Source organism: Prionailurus viverrinus, chromosome C1 (assembly GCF_022837055.1).
Source record: "Prionailurus viverrinus isolate Anna chromosome C1, UM_Priviv_1.0, whole genome shotgun sequence".
Classification (NCBI taxonomy): domain Eukaryota; kingdom Metazoa; phylum Chordata; class Mammalia; order Carnivora; family Felidae; genus Prionailurus; species Prionailurus viverrinus.
Genome location: NC_062568.1, coordinates 168,006,328 through 168,019,284, shown reverse-complemented (window position 1 = coordinate 168,019,284; position 12,957 = coordinate 168,006,328). Strand labels below are relative to the sequence as shown.

The window sequence follows — 12,957 nt, the reverse complement described above, 5'->3', positions numbered from 1 at the left end:
TGGGTGCTCTTCTCTTCCCTTTGTCTTTTCTAACTGTCTAGAAGGGAGACTAGCCCTAGGACGGTCCCTTAGACCTACTTGCAATAAATGGCAGAGCCTTTCTTAACCTGTGTTCCCAAATGACTGCACAGAAAAGAGATGCTCACGAAGCAGTTCATCTGCCCTGTACTATTACAGGAGCGAGATGTTAACTCCAATTTTTCTTGAGTGATTACATATTTTGCACGAGAGTGGCTGGAATTCCTCTAATACACCCTCCTTTAGGGCAGGATCCACAGCACTGAACACACCACACAGTAAGAAAAGTACCTGGCAAATAGCATATATTCATTAAATACTTCTAAAAGAAAAGAGTGTGTTGGGCGGGGGGGGGGGGGGGGGGGGCGGGAAGCATGACTATCAGCTAACAAGTGCCAGTGCTGAAGATGTGTCCTTGAATTTGAATTCACGGACTTGCTCAAAAGTGGCTATAAAAACAGTGTTCAAAGTATTATAGTTCCTGGCTTTCCTGCCGTGTAACTCTTAGCACATATTGATTTTGAAGCTCAAATCTTTGCAATTCCCTGATAATGCTATTCCTCAGAATAATGAAGCAGGAAGGTCCCCTACGCCCACAGTTGTGCTGCTTGTGTAGAAGCTGTGATTTTCTTTAACCACAGGTATCTGCGCCTGCTCAGGTCCTCATTATAGTGTATGGATGTTATTTAATCTCCGATGAATCTTTCCTTAACACTCTTCCTCCTTTTTAGGAAACCCAGTTGAGTTTCTTACAGATGCTGTATTGGCTTCACTATCATATTTCCCAGGATAATTCTCAGAATTAACCTACCTGATTTCTGCTGCCCCTCAAACAAGAGAGGTATGGTAAGTTCATGATCCCTAGATGTGGGCACTGCTAAGTCAGACCATCTACAAAGGTTTCAAGTGGGGTTTCAGGCTTAAATCAGTTATTCAATTGTCAAGTGTCTACTGAACATGTTCAAAGAGCTTTTTGCTGGTGAGGAGTTCATGGTCTGGCTGGGAAAATAAGACAAATAATCAAGGGACCATAATAACTGAATTTTGATGTGGACTTCAGATGTATAGAGAAAAGTGTCCAATCTTCTGCATTATGCCAATTTATTTACTCCATTACTTATTTGTTTATTGAGTGCCATGTCCCAGGTCTTATTCAAGGACATGAGAATATCTCCGTGAAATAAAACAACGTTCCCCACTCTCATGAAGCTCTTAACCAAACAGTTCTACTTATAATTTGATTCAAACACACCATGCCTTTTCCTGACTTTGCACACACATTACCCTTCTACCCAGAATGCCCTAGTGCTCCTTCCACTACTCCCTTCCACCAACTCAACTTTCTGCATCTGACAACTTCTAGTTCCATTCAGAATTCTTCCCAGGCATTTCCTCTTCTATTTGTGCTGCTCTGATAGTCTATGTTTTAGATTAAAACATGCCCTGCATTAATTTTCTCTTTTGTATTTGTCATGTTATAATTAGGAATGTATAGATATTTAACTTTATTTACCTTTGGGTCTCAGTGCCTGCAATCAGGACTGACACACAATAATTTAGGAAATTTTTGCTGTCCTGAACTCAACTGGAAAGAAGAAGTCAAAGCTCGATAAAATAAAGGTGCTTACCCAAGACTACAAAACTAAATCCATGTCATTGTTCAGATGAATCAAATTCATTGCCATGGACCATGTGGTTTGCAAGAGTTTTTCATGGAAACAAATGTCAGTTCCTCCCTTCAACTGGCAGAATACAGAATACCAATCTATGTTTCGTAGGATAATCATTTACGTCAATAAACTTTCTTTTTTAAAAAAAAATTTTAATGTTCATTTATTTTTGAGAAACAGAGAGAGTCAGAGCACAAGTGGGGGAGGGGCAGAGAGACAGGGAGAGACAGAATCTGAAGCAGGCTCCAGGCTCTGAGCTATCAGCACAGAGCCTGACATGGGGCTCGAACCCATGAACCATGAGATCATGACCTGAGCTAAAGTCAGACATATAACCAGTTGAGCCACCCAAGTGCCCCAATAAACTTTCAGTATCTTTTGTATTCAGGCTACAATTATTAAGGAATAAAAATATGTAAAACAAAGGAAGTATCTATGTAAGGACATAATGACCTAGGGGGAGACCAGTAAATGTAGCAAAAACTATAATATTTATCTTCTTCCTTTTACCATATAATAAAATCCTTTAAGGGAAAATTTAAGAGAGTTCTTTTTGAGACTTTCCTGTTGCATAGCACAAAAGGCTGGGTTCCAATACAGTTCATTTAAAACAGACTCATTCCAGCAAATCTTTCCAAGATTTTCCATTTCGTCATATTCTAGAAAGAATCTACAGCTTTTCACAACTTGTATTTGCTCATCATTATAGAATATTGGGCCCATAGCTGAGATACATTCACCAGCCAAGAGCTTTTCACTAATTCATTATTTGGTAAATACACTTACTTAATTTTTTTTGTCCCAATGAATTTGCTAAGTGCTTTATACTCATAATTTCATGTAATCCCTTTAAGGAGAATACTTCTATTCCTCATTTTACAGATGAGAAATCTGAGACCCCTGGAGGTGAAGTAACTTGACTAAAGTCATCCAGACAGCATTTTTCAGGTCCAGTATTTAAACTTGGATCTTTGTGGTTTCAAAGTTCACATTCTTTTTACCGTATCAGAGTCCAGAAGTGGTGTGTGTGGTGGTGGTGTATATTTGCAGGGAGCAGGGGTGAGGGATAACATTAGTTGGCTGGAAAAACAAAATGTGGTATCACTGAATTTACAGAAAAGCCATATATTATTTTAAATGAAGACCATGAGATGTGTAGTTGACCATATGTCACTCTGGGCCACCAAAAAAAGCACCCATATCTTACCAATGTGAATGACTGTCCCTAGAATATGCAAGCTTAAGTAGTCAACTGTCTGTGTAAGCATGAAATATCTTCTGGAAGTGAAAGGTCTTGCTGCAAGAAGAAAAAGAATGGCTTTGGGGTTGCTAGCTTACATGGCCATTCCTGAAAAGCCAGTCACTACAGTGCCTTGATTTCACTGTTGATCAAAAGTGTCCTTAGAAGCTACTGATATGGTAAGATTTATGGAATATTTTGTGAGGATGTACACAGCTACATCTTCTATCCAGATGGCTCCTTTACACCAAACTTTTAAGACTATCTAGCCTGCCAGAGCTGAATAATTTTGTAAATCAAGTATCCAAAGGTTTAGTGTTTTATATAGCCACTGACTGACCTCAAGAACACTGAAATGGCCACTAAAAAGTGTAAGCACACTCTTGAGGAGACAAAAAAGAGACATCATTAGACAAATGCTTATAACTGTTGCCTCCTTGGTTTTCTCATTAAGGACTTTCAGCTCAGTTTCAACGGAAAGCAAAGAAAAAAAAATCTTCCCTTTTAACTTGCTTATTGAAATAAATAAAAAAGATCTGTTTTTCTTCTGGCCTCTGAAACCCTTTTCTTCCAAACAAAACCTGCTGAGAGAAGTTTTCTTTCTTTCTTTGGAGACAATGATTTCAGAAACGAAAAATGCTGGAATTCTACATGATCAGAGGATTTGGGAGGGAAGGGCTGAGGTAGAGGCTCTAAACGGGAATGACCTTTGTCCTCGGAGCCCTGCAGCCTGCAGGCTCCATGGAAACCTCCTGGACCACAGGCCCGAGAAGGGATGAACAGTCATTGGGTGAGATGAAAGCGAGGCACACCGGAGCAGACTTGCTTTCCCTTTAAGTCCTTAGGGATAATCACAGCCATTGTTCCCCAGTATCAGAGAGTCCAAGACTTCAAAGAAGGGTTCTCTATAACTTAAAAGCATAGATTTAATAATAGGGGGAAATTCCATTTATACCCAATGTAAAGATACATTCATTTATCCTTCCCTTATACTTAAAAAAACTTTCATCCACCGCTGACTAATTATCGGTGGCAACCTGGCCCATGGCCCACATTCCCCTACTTGATTCTGTGGCAAGGTGGATAAAATTTCGGCTGAGTAAAACCAGCCCTGCAGTCTAAGTATTGGGTTAAGAACACATGTAGCTCACCATGAAGGACCCTATATGAGGTGAGGGTTCTTATTCTACTTGATTATTATTACTGATAATAACAACAAACCTCATGACGATTTTAAAGATATCTTTAAAACAGTGAAAAAACTGCATTAAGAAACTTTTATTTCCATGAAAATAAGAAGGCAAAACAAATCCAAAAATCATGATGACGATCTTCTTTCAGATGGACTCAGTGAAAGGCTTGTGGCTCTATTTTTTCCAAATGTTCATTCATTTATGTACCCGACAAAGAATTAGTGAGTACCTACTAAGTGGGAAATACCGGGTCTCACCTAGTGGAAATACATTGTGATGAGCAATGCACCTGTTTTGGTCACTGAAAAGAAGGGCACCCTAACCAGAATGGGGGCTGATATCCGAGGCAAAGGATCAGGGCTGAGAGGCTCTGTGTAAGGCCCCATCAACAAATAGCTGGCTATGAGTGGGGTAGAGTTAAGAAAGAGGTGGAGCAGGGGGTAAGCACATCACTAAGGAGTTTAAAACCATGCTAACCTGAAAGACTGGAAAGCAGGAGAGTGGCAGGACCAGTTTTGGGTTTTAGGCAGATGAAATCAGACAGCCAAGGGCCAGGCAGATGGATGGATGGATCAAGTGTGAAGGGAGAAAGAGGCCTGCGGCCCATATGATGGGGACCCAGGTCTCTTTCAAACAATGGGAAGGTGAGAAGCTCTTTCTTCTCTCCCTACTGCTGCTTCTCTTATGAAGAGCAGTGAGTTATTAGATCCTTGAGACTGTGAACAGCTGTGAGGACTGGAGCTCAGCCCATTTGGGGTTCTTCTGCTTCTGGATCTGCAAGAGGGGAGTGAGCAGACTGGTGTGTCCAGGGCAAGTGCTGTCCTTGCACGTGCTGGGAGAGGCAGCATAGAGGGGACAAGGAGGGAGGGCTCTGTTCTCATCCCTGTGACTGGCTGGGTGACTTTCAGCTCTGCAGACCTCATGTGACCCAAGTAGGACTCCAGGTGTAGACTTAGAGGACAGGTAGGAGGCAGCCTGAGCCACACATTCCAGCCCAGCTGGGCCAGCAACATGAGGATATTTTATCTTTATCTGGTTCCTGTGTCTGGTTTGCAGTTGGCTCAAAATGCAAAGGGAGAGGGCCATGGATAACCAACCTTCCCAGAGATTCCCCAGTATGAGCCCAAATCAAACAAATGGCCTTGGGGATAAGAAGGAGGAGAGAGAGAGATACCAGACATACTCAAGTTTGGATTTAAAATGTGGCATCACTAAAGAGTAAGGGCAAGCAATCTTTCCAAACAAAACAACTGAAACACTTTCAAATTGAAAAGAGGAAACCCTGTAAGTCAGCACTCTTATTTCTGTATTTCTTGATATTGTTAGTATATGTATTTTTCATATAAATAATTATTCCGTTTCTCTGATGAAAAATAACCGCTTAAAGGGGGGCACCATGTTTGGATACCCTTAATCAGTGCATTACCTGATAGGACATTTATTAAGGATAAAACATTTCTTTTATCCCAAAAGCTGCCTCAGCAGTTGTTAAGATGAGAAGGGGGAGGGGAAAGAAAGCCTTTATCATTTCCTGATCTCTCTAGCAAATTGCCAATTTATGCACAGAATATTACAAATACTACTGAATTATTTGAGCCTGGAATTAATTTAGAGAATCTTCTCCTTCTTTGAGTGCCCAGGGATTTGGCTTATCTTTATTTGCTGAAGGAACCATGCCACTGAAAGCAGTCCCAGGATTATTTCAAGTGAATGAATAATGAAATCGCCCAGCTTTCTAATGGTTTCCAAATTCCATGACTAGCTCAGGATGCTCTTGTGGGTGAGTTCATCAGCCAGGTCCTTTCACTGTGGGTGATGCACACCCAGACTCAGAACAGGAGCTTCTGTGTGGAGTAATTAAAGTCAGTGAGCAAAACCCCAGTGTCACTGGGGGTTACTGAGGCTGCTTTGGAAAATGGAGAGAAGATATTTCATCCTTCAGACAGTATCATTATGGGTAACATACACAAAATAATCAATTACCAAAAGCGGCTATTTTTAAAATAATCCTTCACTAGTGTGAAATCCCTTAATCATGGCAGAAATCATTGCTCTTGCTAGGGCTAAGACTGTGCCAAACAAGGGGAAAGTCTTCTTGGCTTTAAAAGAAGGACAAATTCAGGGTGATTAACAAAGAAATCAAATAAATTACTGTTTTACACACAGTTTTCTAGGTAACTAATCTAGGTTAGCTAACCTTCTAAAAACCCTCGACTCACCCATGTTGGTCAGTTGTGGAGCCAGTAACCACATTGGTTACTTGCTTCCTTTTCCTTTCTTGCTAAGCCATGAATACTTATTGTGGAAAACTTAATGTAAATACAGAAATGAAAACAAAATATATGCTTAATCTGCAAAGGCAGAGACATACACGTTAAATATTTGGAGTATTTTGCTTCCATCATTAATTCTTCAACTCTTATCAAACACACACACACATATAAAACTGAAAACAAAAGCTTTCATTCTGCTTTTTCACTTAGATTGTAAGTATAGTGTCAAGTCCTTAACTATTTAAAAAAAAAACTTATGGCACACAATGCCTATTTCCATAAAATTGGATGCAAAAGGCTACTTTGTTTTAGTTTATTTATTTATATATTTTGAGAGAGAGAGAGACATAGAGAGAGACATAGAGAGAGGGAGGGAGGGAGGGAGGGAGGGAGAAGGAGAAGGAAGGCAGACAAAGAGGGAGACAGAGAACCCCAAGCAGACTCCGCACTGTCAGTGCAGAGCCTGAAGAAGGACTCTATCTCACAATCATGATCTGAGCTGAGATCAAGAATCTGATGCTTAACTGACTGAGCCACCCACTCACCCTGAGACTACTTTACAAAATTTTTTTTTAACTTTTTAAATTTATTCTTGAGGGACAGCAAGAGACAGATCATGAGTGGGGGAGGGGCAGAGAGAGAGGGAGACAGAGAATCCGAAGCAGGCCCTAGGCTCTGAGCTGTCAGCACAGAGCCCGACACGGGGCTCGAACTCATGAACCGTGAGATCATGACCTGAAACGAAGTCAGAAACCCAAACGAGTGAGTCACCAAGATGCCCCCTGAGACTACCTTTTTAAAACTATTGACTCCCAACACTCAAAACAGTGCCTGGCAGATAGTAGGTGCTCAGTAAACAAGTAATACATGGATAAATGAAATATAATGAATGAATGAGCAAATGAATAAATGAATGAGTGCATGCATGACGAATGAATGAGCAAATGAACAAATGCATGAGTATATGCGTGAATGAGTGCATGAGTGCATGGTTCTTCCCTGAGAAGGTGAATGTTCACCCGGACAATCACTCTGCTTTTCTAAGAAACCAGTATGTCAGCAGCAGGCTCTATTATAATAATTCCTTGAGTTAATAAAGTCTGAGTCAAGCTTGGTTATGAACTGTCTTAACTCATCTTATTATATACTTTATATACATATTCTGTGAAACCCAAACAACACATCTCTTCTAACAAGACAAATAATACCCAGCTCTTCTGGAAAAAAAAAAAAGTACCAAGTCTTTTTTTTTTTTAATACATTTATTTATTTTTGATAGACAGAGACAGCAGAGCACAACTGGGGTAGGGGCCGAGAGAGAAGGACACACAGAATCCGAAGCAGGCTCCAGGCTCCGAACTGTCAGCACAGAGCCCGACACGGGGCCTCAACTCACAAACCGCGAGATCATGACCTGAGCTGAAGTTGGACGCTCAACCAACTGAGCCACCCAGGTGCCCCCGACCCTTTTTTTTTTTTAATAAATTAAAAAAAGTAGCAAGTCTTAAGAGCATTCTGGTCTCTTTTTCAGTTTACCACCTAAATCAGAATATTACCCCTGCATACTCATAAGCCCCTCTCAGAATATTCCCAATAATTCTGTTGAACTGGCATTTCAAGGCATTAAAATACACAGATGTAAATATCTACTGATTAAGCATTAAACCCAAGATATCATAAAACTGCAGTGTTTCAAGGGGCTGCCATTTTCTGGCTATTCAGCTCTTTGGGTGCAATTTTAATACATTTGCCTTAATGTGCGATTTGTGAAATGTATATCTTAAATCAGCAGTGAAATGAAACCAACATCATTAATTCTACAAAAATCAGGGAACTGCCACATGTATTATCCTGCCTTATGCAATGTTACCAGCATGTTACCTCCCATGCTGGATATTACCATCACTCGATATTATCCCTTATTACTTTAAAGGCAATTTTACATTTCACATCCAAATTAATGGCTAATCTCAAGAGACTTATTATGTTTAATTACTTTTTATTCTTGAATCCTCCCTTTCTCCCTGCACATTCTTTCCTTAAATGATGGTCAAAAACTTGCAGTCTAATCAGAGAGCACAAGAGTTGTAAAAATGTGGAAGCTGATTAAAACAGAGGCAAGATCTCAAACAAATCTCTCTAATTTCAAGAGTAAACTAAAACCTACGGAAAAGTCATATTTGATCAGTTTAAAAACCGGGCAAGGGACAAAGGTTCTAGATCCAGTTCTGTCCTTAACAGGCCATGTCCGTAAGCAAGTTACTCAATCTCTCTGGTCCTCATTTTCCATATTTATCCATCACAGCTTCCCTGTGCTACAGCCAGCACCACACTCCTACACACAAAGGGTCCATCAGGCCCAGACTCTGTCTCTAGTCTTAGCTGGATCTGCTTACTTGTACCTATCTAGCACTCAAGTTTCTAGATGTCATTGGTCTTTTCAGATTCTGAAAGACACTTTAGTAGTACCCAGATTCAACTCAGACCTCCTTGACCAGGTGGCCTAATTTCTAAAGCAGCCATTAGTAATCTCTCCCATGCCAGCAGCCACTGTTTCTAGACTGGACCTACTCTGATGGAGGCAGAGTTTATACCACTGAATTCAGAATCTTAGGGCTTGGCATTGAGATGTCCTTAGGGGGGGTGCGTTGGTGGCTCAGTCAGTTGAGTGTCTGACTTTGGCTCAGGTCATGATCTCACGGTTCATGAGTTCAAGCCCCGCATCGGGCTCTGTGCTGGCATCTCAGAGCCTGGAGCCTGCTTCACATTCTGTGTCTCCCTCTCTCTCCGCCCCTCCCCTATTCATACTTTGTCTCTCTCAAATAAATAAATAAATAAATAAATAAATGTTAAAAAAAAAAAAAAAAAAAAAAAAAAGATGTCCTCAGAAACCTAGGATCTGGGCCCTGAAATCTTACTGGAGTTTCCTTCAGTGGCAATCAGACCTGGGATCAAGCATTCCCAGGATGACTTCCTTGCCCCCAAATCCTATTTTCCTAACCTGAGATATCCCCCTCTCCCGGTCATGGTGCTAGCTCTTAGATTCTGCTGGATTGCCTTTCCTAGAACCTCAACCTTCTCTAGGGCAGGAGCAAGACTTGAGCCCCTTTTTGGTGGCCATGGTCCTGCCTCCTCCAGACAAATTGCCCAGGCATCATCAACACTCCCAGCTGCCTCCATAATACTGAGTGTTACCTCCATTCTCCGAAATTGTCCCCTCTCAGGTTCTCTGGACTTCTGAGTGCTGAGTAAATACTGCTTGATTCAGAACTTAAAACTATGCCCAGCTTTTTTTTTTTTAATGTACCTATGGTAAATAGGGTACATGCATTCTCTCTTCTCAATAACCTTCTCAATAACCCATATAAGGGATGTACTATTATTATTCTACTTTAAAGGTGAAGAAACAGAGGTCAAGATGGATGAGCCCAGGTCCCATGGAAGTGAGATTCAGAACCTGGACCTCATCCAAATCTCTTCTGTGCTGGTCAAATTCTCTTTCTAGTTTTACTAGTTTCCTGTGGTTGCTGTAAAAAACTACATCAAACTTGGTGCCTTAATACAACAGAAATTTAGTGTCTTAGACTTGTGGAAGCTGAAGACTGACTTCAGTTTCACTGGGCCAAAATCAAAGTTATCAGCAAAGCTCTGCTCTCTCCAGAGGCTCTGGAGGCAATCCTGTTCTTGCCTCTTCCAGCTTCTGGTGGCTGCTTGGCTGGTGGCCATATCACTCCCATTTCCTTCTTCTACTATGTCAAATAGCCCTCAGCATTCTTCTTAAAAGGATACTTGTAATGGCATTTAGGCCTCACCTGGATAATCCGGGATAATCTCTGTATCTCAAGATGCTTAATTTAATCACACCTGCCAAGTCTCATTGAAAACAACATTCACGGGCTCTAAGGATTAGGGTAAGGGATTGGGTGGGGAGGTCATCATTTAGCCTATGACGTTAGTAAACAACCCTATTCCAGAAAATATTGACTTTGGGGGAGGGGCATTATGAACATAAAACTCGTACTCCTAAGAGTGAATTTCCTGGGTTTCCAAATAAGTTGCATGCATTTCTCACATCTATGAACTCATAAATTCTTCAATGCAGCAAGAAAGCAGGCATCAGTCTGCTCATGTTACCCTAAGGGAAACTGAGGCTCAGGGGGAAACAGATTCTCACCAAGGGGTCACAGGTAAGATGGAAGCAGGAGAAACGTGAACCCATAAAGTGACTATGACAGCTTTTCTGCCTGCCCAGTCACCATCCTCTCCAGATCCTTCTCTGCCCGCCAACCATTTCCTTTCTCACTTCTAGGAGACAGACATGTCCTCTCTCCTGCATCCAACCACCCAAGGAGTCACGAGAGTATACTCTGTACTCCACCTCTGTTACCCAGACCTGTGCTGTTTGTCCTTTTAACACACTGAGGTAATGATTTCGATGAGCTTTTCTCCCAAATCACTTTCCTCATCCATAAACTGCATTGCTTTCTCCCCTTGTAATTATTCTACATTTTTGTACTTTGAACTACATTTGCCATCTGCTAGCCCAATTACGCAAATGATCCAAATCCTTTTGAATCTGGTTAAATTGTTCAACTGGATTTGCTCACTCCCCACTTCTAAAATCATCTGTGAACCTGAATGTGACACAGCGAGTCATAAATAGATGGGAGTGGGAAAGTGGGAGGTGGGGTGAGGGTGGGGAGACATGTCAGAATGGTGTCTGGGGGAGAAAGGGAGGGGCAGGCATGGTGAGGAGGGTGAATTCTGTACAGACTCCCCCAGGAGCCAGAGAGCTAACTGTATCAACCTTGAAATGTGCAGGTTCAGCACCTTTGATGTCTCATTTTCTCATGCTACAAAAAATGAATTCTACTTTCCCACTTCCTTGGAAGATGTTTGTGAGGATTAATGAGAGGGTTTTGATTAAGCACCTTGGAGAGCTACACAACACAGATAATTGACATCTGGATGATGGTACACATTTAGCTGTTGTGTAATAGAAACTGAAGTCAAAACTCTCTGTGCCACCATTCTACCCTTTGGTCTCTGCCTTCCCCATGGAGGGTGCTCTTTGCATCCGGGCCCCCGTTTGACTTCTTTCAGTTTATGAATCACTCAGCCTACAAAATATATTGAGCACCGACTGGGGAGATAATGAACACAGACTCAGCCCTTGTTATCAGGCGATTCACAGTTTAGACAAGAGGCAGACCAGTAAAGAGGTGATTAAAACACAGTGAAATGAGGACTGCAGGGACGGAACCAGAACACTCTAGAAGAAGAAAGAAGAAAGTTACTAATTTAAACTGGGGCTTGTCCATCAGGGCATGTGACTCCAGAATGAGTAGCTGGACTAAGTTGGCCTTGAAGGGACAGTACTCTGGGCTGAGCAAATGGCATGTGCACACACCTAAAGGGTGAGAGGGCAGCGTAAAGTTCCGAGAGGTTTGAGGTCCTGCTGGTTTGGGGTGAGCAGAGGCAGAGCAGGGCAACAGCAAGAACCGGCAAAACGCAAGAGTAAATGGCGCACGTGCAAAGGAGCTGTAATTTGTAATTTACTTGGGTCACCATGAAACTAGTGTGCAAAAAGTAATAAGCAGATTATTACTCAGTTTTAGGAGGAAGCTTTCTCTCTGCTAATTGCTGTCAACCATCTCCGAGCTCCCGTGATTCTGCTGTAGGAAACAAAAGGTTAAAACTACACCAGGACATCCAGCACCATCTTACAGGGCCTTACACATTTCAAGATCATCAGGTTTGGGTTTAGGTGTTTTGGTTGGGGTTGGGCTGGCTTTTTCTTTTTTAAATCTGTCCTCCGTGTCTTTTTATTTGCTAATATACTGAGGAACAAAGGCAGTGATTTAAAAAAATGCCAGAGGTTTGCAAACCTCCAAGTTTGTTGCTGAGTGTCAGGTCAAGACTGAACGCAACCTTAGAAGACTTTCAGAACCCCCTGACACAGACAACAGTGAATCCCAGGGGCACAGAGAGCCCCGCCAAGCAGCAGCCTTGCCAGCCTGCTAGGCTGGGGCAGAGACTCTGGGATGCAGACAAACACCGCTCCTTCCCCCACAGATGCTCACTGAGGCCTACTCCCTTCACTGGGAGCCAGACAGTACAGTAAGCCGACCTCACACAGCACTTCATTTATTCTTCCTAATAGCCCTGGGGCAGGGGCTCTTCTGGCACACTCATCTAACAGAGGATGAGACTGAAGCCCACGTTGTTCAATTTAAGCTATTTACCTAGCCGAGGCTTCTCCCCTCCCCTAGCAAAATGGAGAGCCACAATTCAAACTTAAGCCTGTCTGTGTATTCAAAGCCTCTAAGCCGGGGCGCTTAAGCATTGAGAACTAGACTGACTTAAGAATCAGTGAAATGGCACACCCCTCAAAGTCTCTGAGACGACCCAGCACAGAAAAGGGCCTGTAGATGATCCTCTAACCCAATCCCCTCCATGGTTCCGATAAGGCAACCAAAGACACAGGGAAGTACCATCAAAAAGTGCAACTCAAGCTGTCCGGCACTCTTGGTTTTTCTCACATTTGCAGTGATCTCACTGTA

General features: G+C 42.1%; 1 protein-coding gene across 3 annotated transcripts in view; it reads right to left on the bottom strand.

Annotated features, from left to right (window-relative positions):
- DAB1 (DAB adaptor protein 1) overlaps positions 1–12,957 on the bottom strand; it is a 407,612-nt gene that overhangs the window by 236,080 nt on the left and 158,575 nt on the right. The gene's annotated exons all lie outside the window — the stretch shown is intronic.